The 9847-nt window shown below is 41.9% G+C and overlaps 1 long non-coding RNA gene across 1 annotated transcript in view; it reads right to left on the bottom strand.

The window, feature by feature from the left end:
- Nucleotides 1–7081: 7081 nt before the first annotated feature.
- The window catches only part of LOC123327630, a 29530-nt gene continuing 26764 nt past the window's right edge, over nt 7082–9847 (bottom strand). Inside the window, exon 4 of the long non-coding RNA XR_006542240.2 lies at nt 7082–7869. This is a non-coding gene — a long non-coding RNA (uncharacterized LOC123327630). The remainder of the gene's footprint in view (nt 7870–9847) is intronic.

Below are 9847 nucleotides of genomic sequence, written 5' to 3' on the forward strand. Positions count from 1 at the left end.
TCAAATAATGTCTAACAATTATATTCAGATAATTGGATTTGTTTTCAGGACTTGAGTAGAAGATTCAAAATATGTGCTTGTGAAAATAATTGGAATCTTTCTTAATACAAGATTTAGCCTTAATTATGCACATAAATTTACACTGTTCATCATTGCTAACAACACAGGAGCTTATCACTTCCCACCTGTGCAGAAAGATGCAGAAAAAAGAGTGGAAAGTTAGCTGATAGCTGCTCACTCACTTGTACTTCAAGTCAGAGTTACCAACTTGACAGCCGATAGGGTAGCTTATACTTTCTATAAGCCTTTCTAGTCGTTGTTTTCATATATACCTGTGCTTCACCATGTAAAATAAGTACCTAATTGCACAGGGTATCAAAGGGACACATTGGCCTGTGCATGCACTTGTGAAGGCGATGGCGCCCCACTCCAGCACTCTTGCCTGGAAAATCCCATGGACGGAGGAGTCTGGTGGGCTGCAGTCCATGGGGTCGCTGAGTCGGACACAACTGAAGCGACTTCACTTTCACCTTTTACTTTCATGCATTGGAGAAGGAAATGGCAACCCACTCCATTGTTCTTGCCTGGAGAATCCCAGGGACGGGGTGAGCCTCGTGAGCTGCCATCTATGGGGTCACACAGAGTCGGACACGACTGAAGCGACTTAGCAGCAGCAGCAGCAGCATGTGTGCTGAGTCACTCAGTCATGTCCAACTCTTTGCAACCCTAGGAGCTGTAGCCCACCAGGCTCCTCTGTCCACAGGATTCTCCAGACAAGAACACTGGAGTGGGCTGCCATTACCTCCTCCAGGAGATCATCCCAACCCAGGGATCGAACCCATGTCTCCTGCATTGGAAAGTGGATTCTTGACCACTGAACTACCTGGGAAGACTGGCTTTTGCAAATTGCTAGGCAAAACACTTTCCCCAAAACTCAGTCAGCCTTCCCAACCTCTTCTCCCAGGCTCCTCCCAAATCCCCCATGTGTGACAAGTTCAATAAAAGGAGTGAAGGAAGGCTGCATTCTGTCTCTGACTGTTGAGACTGAAGCAGACAGATTTTAACAGGGGCCTTAATTTGGCATGCTCTGGGAGGGGAATGTGGGTGGGGCTACTTCCCAGGGACCACGGCAAGCAGGTTAAAGAACATTACGTGTAGACTCACTCAGGTGAGAGCACTGTTCAGGTCAGTGGCTCAGTCGTGTCTGATTCTTTGTGACCCCATGGACTGCAGCATGCCAAGCCTCCCTGTCTATCACCAACTCCCAGAGCTTGCTCAAACTCATGTCCATCCAGTTGGTGATGCCATCCAACCATCTCATCCTCTGTCATCCCCTCCCCGCCTTCAATCTTTCCCAGCATCAGGGTCTTTTCAAATGAGTCAGCTCTCCGCATCAGGTGGCCATAGTATTGGAGTTTCAGCTTCAACATCAGTCTCTCCAATGAACACCCAGGACTGATCTCCTTTAGGATGGACTGGTTGGATCTCTTTGCAGTCCAAGGGACTCTCAAGAGTCTTCAATACCACAGTTCAAAAGCATCAGTTCTTCAGCACTGAGAACACTGTTCTGAGGTGCCCACACTCAGTCACAGGGACCAGCCAATGCTCCACTTGCCCAGCTCTGGAATTCAGGCCGTGGACAGACTATCTCTCCAAGCCCCAGTTTCTCAGATGCAGAGGAGGTAGTATTTACCTCATCAAAATGCTACGACTATAAATTATATGAGCTTTAGAAAAGATGTTTAAAGTCCTGGATTAAATTAAAACGAAAGCTCAGTTAAGTGATTTTTCTTGTTGCCCTTATATGTATTATATCAAAGCCATAGTAGAAATGTTTACAAGTGGCTACCTTCAAGTGCTTATGTGCCAGGTCCATGCTAGGCCATGTAAGCAATATAACGAATTGAGATCCATGAAACTGTACATAAACATCTCCTTTTGTCTTCTGCGTCCTCCTTTGAGTTTTGGAATCGGCAGGCTCTGCATCCACTGAGAATCTCAATGAATGCAGATAGATGAAGCTCTCTCGTTTGTGTCTCATTTCCTGAGTGGGCGCATCAGGATGAAAACTGAGATTTCAAAAACAAAAAGCAAAACTGTAAACAAATCGCTTCTGAAGAGTTTTCTTGGCAGGATGCAGTTGCCACTTACATTTATAGGATGCTTTTCAGTTTTAAAATATTGTAATGTGGACATATTGTTGTCCTACATGTTTATGTGTGTGTTTGCATATCCCTACATAACTGGGGCTGGACAGAGTGGCATTATGGACACAGTGGTGTTATCACTCCACGGCATGAATGAGGGAACAGAAGCCAAGACCTCCTGGCCAAGTAAATGGGAAGCTTGAGAGAATGCAGCCATTCCCTGACTGTAAGTTTACGCCTTGTTCTTTCGAACTTCATTATTGCTCCTGGTTTGAACCACCACATCTGTGAAAGCTTCCCAAAGAGCTTCTCGATGCTAAGAGGAGAAAATGTAATCTCTGCCCTCTCTCTTTTGATCTTGCCTAATACTCTCCCTTAAATGCCAAGGTATTAGCAGATAAACCGTGTGGAAATGGGTAAGTAGATGAATTGATTTTTGTACTGCGTTACACGATGGATTGGAGCGGATTAAAATTTCATCATTCATCTTCTCCTGCTTCCAACCCCACTGTTATTTTTACCATTTTGTTTAAGCCAAGGGGATATGCTTATATGACTTATGCTCTTCAGCTATGAAATCCATTTGCTTTATCCATTATACTTCAGAATGATTGGTGCAGTTCAAATGCATAATAAAAACTAGTAATTACACAGAAAAAAAAAAAAAAAATCCCTTGCCCAGTTAAGGCTAACTTAACAGTGGAATGCAGGACACACATTTTAACTGTCTTGTTCATACATTTTTTGTTTGACTAACATGTTAGAATCCCCAGGGCTTTTTCAGGACAGCAGTGTGATTTGATTGGCTGGTTGAGTAGCACGTTCAGCCTTGAACGAGGCCATCTGTGCTCATGCTGGGCGCCATATTGACTCCTTCTCTCCCCAGGCTCGTCACTGACTAAGTGAGGCATCCATGGAGGAGCATCCTCAGGAGTCCTTTAGGCAGAATGGTTTCTTTAGTGTATCAGAGAAACGTGTAAACCGTTACCTGTGGCACTTGGGAATAAAGAATGTGTGAAGGAATCAGTGCATATCACACTGCTGGAAGTAAATGCATATCTTAGATCTTTAAAAGTTGTTTTCAGACTCACAAGTGGAGAAAGAACAGATATATCCTCTATCTTGCAGGGTTTCCTTTTAAAATTCCCAACAGATTAATGAGTCAGCCAAAGGAAAATATTTTTCCTAACACAGAATGAAAAGGAGCATAGCAAATGCTTACATGTTGGCATTTTGACTCGCTATTGATGAGAAAATAATTTTAGGTAAGCTTGCCATTTTTGAACACTATTGCATAAAAATAGGAAGTCAGCCAAATGTAGACTTAAAGAAACATCCTGAGAACAATGTTAAGTGCTTCAGACATCTGGATGTGGAACCCCAGCTCTGGGTCACACAGTCATACTGCAGCAGGGGGCACATGGAAAACAGAAACTCCATGTCGCCATCATCATCACCCGACTTCCTTTCGATTTGTCCTATTCTATTTGTCCTGTTGATTCAGACCTGAAGGTTTCCTGGCTCCCTGATTCTGTCAGTTAATAGCTCCCAGGTTGGAAGAAACTTCTAAGCTAACTCTCCTTGGAAAAACAACTCTTCCGTCTCTGCCTCAACTTGTCTTTTATGTCCATTTTGCATATACGGAGGCTACTGTTAGAGCCCTATTGCTCCCCTACCTTAAAGAACTGCTTGGATTTCCAAGAAGAAACTTGGAAACTCCTATATGGATGGGCATCCTAAGTCCACCCTGCTCTGCCACCGAGGGTTAGAGGGAGGGAAGAAGGGGACTTCAGGAGTGACAGTGTGCATGGGGAAGGTAAAGGGTCCTTCTTCTTTTATACTGTTATGTGTTCAGTCCACATTCGTTTTAATTCAGGCATTCCTTAGGAAAATCACTCCCAATTTCTAAGAGCTTTCTTTCTTCCAAAGGCAATTTCCTCTCAAGTATTTTATAGTTTGGTAGATTTGACACTCAATGTGCAATTTGTCTCTTTCATAAATGTTAATTTCAAATCTTTGCAAAAGATGTATATTTTGGGAAACATTCATACATTTTAGAAGCAGCTGACAACAGAAGGAAATCACCTGTGTCTATAAATATAGCTTCTGTTTCTGTCATAGGTTCAGTAACAAAAAGGAGGGAAATAATTTCGCTTTGTTCCTGCCAGATTACCAAGGCTTAAGCATTTCTTCGGGAACGTCCTAATGAGTCACAATTGCTATCCTTGTGCCCAAATGTGGGGTCTCCATGGCATCTAGAAATGAGGGCACCCTACAGCAGTCCCCCTGAAGGAAGAGGGTCTACTCGAGTTCTTTATGGAAGAGTTCTACTTTCCCTTTCTCACACTGAAAGTGGAAGAGGTGGAATGGATTGAAGAGAGGAAAATGCTTAATTGGTAGAAACCAAAGATCCATCTCCTCTGCTATAGTTAAAATACGAGGAGGAATGGAGTTATATGCTCACAAAAGCATTAGCCTCCGGCCTTGAATTTGCAAAGGCACTAAAAAGAGAACTTACTATTTTATTGCCATTGATCCCGTGCACTGCCAAGATTCAGAACTGAGGCCAGATTTATTGTAGGGGGTATCCCCCCTGGTAGCTAAATTGAGGGTGCTCCCTTGCACTAATTTATCATTTATGACCCATCACTAGTATAATTTGTTCATCTTTTAATGCTTCACCCAGAAATATAACTTCTCATTAAAAATTTTATTAATGGTCAGATAGCTGAAACAGAACAAATATGAAGTATGTGAAAAATTCTGGTGAATTCTCATGAATGCGATAACCTAGACATTAATATAACTTTCCAAACCAGCTTCATCTGCTGTTAGGCAGCTTGTGAGGGTTACTCCTTTTTCCTTAACAATCCAGTCTTCTTAATTCACCAGTAGAGTGGTGTGCAGAAAGAGGTAAGAGGACTCCTGAAAACCAAAAGAAGGTCCCCTGTCAAGGCCTATGTAACTGGTAAAAATAAATGGGAGACTTCCCTGGTGATCCAGTGGTTTAGAATCTGCCTTGCAATGCAGAGAATGTGGGTTCCAGCCATAGTCGGGGAACTGGGATCCCACATTGTGTGGCAACAAAGCCCGCACTCCGCAGATAGAGTCTGCAGGCCGCAATGGAAGATCCTGCATGGAAGATCCCAAGTGCTGCAGCTCAGACTCAAAGCAGCCAAATGAATAAGGTTTAAATAAATGGGATCAAAACAAGTGCTCAATTCTAAATATCATCAATATCATGCAGCTATTAAAATGAATACAACCAACTCTCGATCAGTTAACCTGAGGAATTTTTAAAGATATTATTTTTTAGTGAGAAAATGAAGATGCCGAGAAGGTCACGTAACACACCCCATTTTGGTGAAGCAGCAACTGGCACCCTAGACGCGCATTTGCACGTTTGCATAAGAGGATATGAGCCAGAAGCAAGACGAGCTAAGACAAAGGGCTCACGTGGGGGCCCTGGAGGGGCCGTGTGGGCAGGGAACTGAGCCAAGAAGGGAGCAGCAAAAGGAAAAGCAAGATGCAGGAGTCAGGAAGGATCCATGACGCAATACTCTTTCTGTAAAATTAGATGAACACACACACCCACGGAGAAATGCATGAGAACGTATCTGCCCAAACAGTCGTGGTGTCTACTTTAAGGTGGCAAAAGCTCAAAGGATGCTCCTTTATTTTTATGCCTTTCTATATTTTTAAAATGAGTATGCATTATGCATTAAAAAAAGGCAAATTTATTTCACAGTGATAAAAATAATCAATATACTAAATATTCTTCTTAGCATGCTTAATGTCAGATTATGTTGCTTATTACAAGAATGTCAAGCTACTTATCACAAACCAAAATATGTAACGCATTTGTGCCTGCACATGTTTTTCTGTAAAGGAGCTGTAAATGCATAAATGCACAGATATGAATTCATATCGGCCTTTATACGGGTATGCATGCATGCACACACACACAGGCAGGCAGGAATGCCCAGAGTCAAGCCTGCAAATTTGTATGCACATGTGTGCATGCACAGACATATTTGCACACACACACACATACAGATTACATGCATGCACACATAGGGAAACTTACATGCATACACATGCACACATATAGGGAAAGTTACATGCATCTGCAGGCACATGTGTGGTCCAGAAAAAAAAACTGGCCCAGAAATCCAGAAACAGAACTCTAAATTCTCTATTCAGAGATGTGTTTCTGAATATTCACAGGCCTCAGTTCCCTTATGTGTAAACTGCAAGTAGGAAAATAGTCAGTGATTTTCAAACCCAGCATTTTCATACAAGTACTTAAGGAGTTTTACAAATGTGACAGTCTTACAAAGTGATTGTTTTCAAAAATGGAAAAAATAAAAGCAATATATATCAAGAAAATGCTATACGTTGTAATTTAAAACCCTGAAGGCCACTAATATATCAACTTGTACTGGCCAATAAACTCAATTTTTATAAGGATCAGTTTACAGTTTTCCCAGATATTTATCTGTGAATGTATTTGAAGTTCTTGTCATCATGTACTTGCTAGAAAGCCTATAACCCGAACTCCTCCTTTCATTCCATCTTTGTATTTCAGTCTTCAAACAAATGCAGGGAAATGCAGTGCCTCTCCCATGGGTGCCAGGCACACCTGGCCAGTGGGCTACAGTCCACACTCACCATGACATAGCAACAGATTGTGTAAAACGAGCTTATACAATACATGTACCATGTTCAAAATTTTAGAACTTAGAATAAATATGTACGCTTCAAATATGAGTTTTAATAAACTAAATAGCATGTGTGTATGTGTGTTAGTCGCTCAGTCATGTCTGACTCTGTGACCCCATGGACTGTAGCTCTCCAGGCTCCTCTGTCCGTGGGATTCTCCAGGCAAGAGTACTGGAGTGGGTTGCCATGCCCTTTCTCCAGGGGATCTTCCCTACCCAGGGATCAAACCCAGGTATCCCACATTGCAGGCAGATTCTCTACCATCTGAGCCACCAGGGAAGCCCAAACTAAATAGCATTCATTCCATTTATTAAATTATTAACACACTTGGAAATTCAGCTCAAGTGTTAGTATGAAAGTAAAACACAAGTTGAAGAACCAATGAAACAAATGTAAGTGATTTCAGCTTTCAGTGAATATTGAAACACAGGCATCTGTGATTTTTAAAAACAAGATTGCCACATGCCTCAAAATGTTGTAATACCTCGTAGGCTATTTTCTACCCAAATAGACTTTTTGGCCAACCCAACACCAGGTACGCTTTAACTGGTTAAAGAAGTTGGCCTTTGACTCTCCCCAGTTTGAACACTTTTCAATTAAGGAATGCAAACGGTTTTTAGATACTCTATTTCATCACTCTGAGATACATTTTTCTCTTTGAAATTTGAAGACTTTTGTCCCCTGGGTAGGTCTCACAATGGGTGGCATTGATCCATAGCAGGCCACCTGAGCTGGGCTGTACTGGTTTCCACTGCCTGGACATATCTGGTTCTGCTGGTGAGACTTCACTGGTGCTCACCACTCTTCCCAGCTTTTCTTGCTTCCTTGGACATGTGGAACAGTTAAACTTAACCATTTCTTTGAAATCAGGGGTCACTATGAGATGTCCTTGGTCCAGTGGGATGTGAAGAGAAGGATCACTTGCCAGTTTCAGGCAGAAGCAGATTTTTTCATACTTTTTTTTTTAGCACATATTCACTTGTTCAGTAGCCAGCATCATCTATGCAGAGGAGATCCACAGTGAGTTTGAATAAAATTTATCAAATATACTTGTTGAATATGAAATAGCATTTGCTAAATCTGAAACTCCAGGGAAATAGTTTTGAAGATAAAAGACTTCACAGGATAACCAGATTCTAGAATTCACTCCCTACCAAGCTTCTGGGCTAACCCATTAGGCACATAGTTTCAGAACTAGATAAATTCACTGCTGTATTAAAATCAATAGCAAGACAAATATGACTATCTTGAAAGGCGAGGAAAGCAAAGAAAAAGGGGGTAATGGAAAAAAAGCCTCAGTTTCTCACAGTGAACTTAAATACTGAAGTCACGGCGTACTATTTCCCTGGAGTTTCAGATTTAGCAAATGGCATTTCACATTCAATAAGCATATTTGTTAAATTCCTTCCATGGGTCAGGGACTGAATTGGGTTATAGGTGGTAAGAAAGATAAAACACAGTGGGCTTTCTTACAGAGCAGACAGCTTATCAGGAAAGATGGAAATTCAAGAGTAAGAATCCCATGTGGTCCCACTTCTGGGAAAGGGAGTTCCTTGAGGTGAGTTCTAGAGGGAGAAACAGTTAGGTTGTAACCTGGAGGGAAAGTGCTGGATGTTAAAGGGGAATGGAGAGATGATTTTCATCAGCAGGAGCTAGACATATGAAAGCTCAGGAGAAGAACATGGCATGTTTAGCCACCAGACTCCCGGAGCCCAGACAGTAGGAAGGCACAGGGGGACTCTAAGTGGCTCAGCTGTGCAGAGAGAAATCTGGTTTAGATGCAAATGACTCAGATGCATTTACCTTATACTTTTAAAAACTACCTTGAGTTTCAGATTTCAAAGGGAAAAGTTTGTGAACCACATCTTAAAAGGAGAAAAATGTATCACTCCAGAGAATTTCTCAAAGACTAGTGGAAAAAGTAAGTTTTCAAATTTCCTGTAATCTGCAAAGAATGAAAGGATAGTGCCTCCAAAGCTGAAGATGGCAGGATTTTTTTAGCAATTCGCAATCAAAGCTATGCCAGGTTGAAGCAGCATCGTTCTGCCCCCCTTAACGCCAATTATCCTAAATTTCAGAAACACTTGGGTGCAATAATTCTAGGAAACTTTTTTTAAAAATAAGATAGAATAACTGTGTAATAGAACCGTAAATTCTAAAACTGTTTAAGACACTTTGGAACTGTCCAGTGACCTGAAATGTACCCTGGATAGTTGTGTTAAAGACCGCAAATGCTTACATTGTGCATATTAATATGTGAGTATTCCAGAATCTAGACTGCATCACTTAAAAAATAAGAGCCGTAACTTCCTTGCTACAGCTTCTGTATCACTGTCAGAATTTCCTGAAAATCATAAGCTACTAGAAAGTGTGAACCAACTGCCTAATTCTTTGCATACATTTTGACATGATATTAAATACTTAATGATTACTTTTTGAGAGTAGACGGTGAGATTAAGTGCCACGATCATAACAATTCTGAGCCACAGCTCCTCACAATGAACTGTGTTCAACAAATAATAACAAGTATAAAGGAAGGCAGATCTGCAGGAAGTTTGCTCACAACCTAATTAGCAACTAACACTGACAACTTTCAAACTTTAGCCAGAAGTATATTTGCACGTGGGCTTTGCTGGTAGCTCAGCTAGTAAAGACTTCATCTGCAAAGCAGGAGACCCCAGTTTGATTCCTGGGTTGGGAAGATCCGCTGGAGAAGGGATAGGCTACCCACCCCAATATTCTTGGGCTTCTCTGGTGGCTCAGACAGTGAAAGAATCTGCCCGCAATGAGGGAGACCTAGGTTTGATCCCTGGGTTGGGAAGTTCCCCTGGAGGAGGGCATGGCCACCCACCCCAGTATTCTTGCCTGGAGAATCCCGTGGACAGAGGAGCCTGGGAGGCTACAGACCATGCAGTCACAAAGAGTTGGACAGGATTGAGCGACTAAGCACAGCACAGCATATATTAGCATGTATTCCA

Source organism: Bubalus bubalis, chromosome 10 (genome assembly GCF_019923935.1).
Source record: "Bubalus bubalis isolate 160015118507 breed Murrah chromosome 10, NDDB_SH_1, whole genome shotgun sequence".
Taxonomy (NCBI): Eukaryota; Metazoa; Chordata; class Mammalia; order Artiodactyla; family Bovidae; genus Bubalus; species Bubalus bubalis.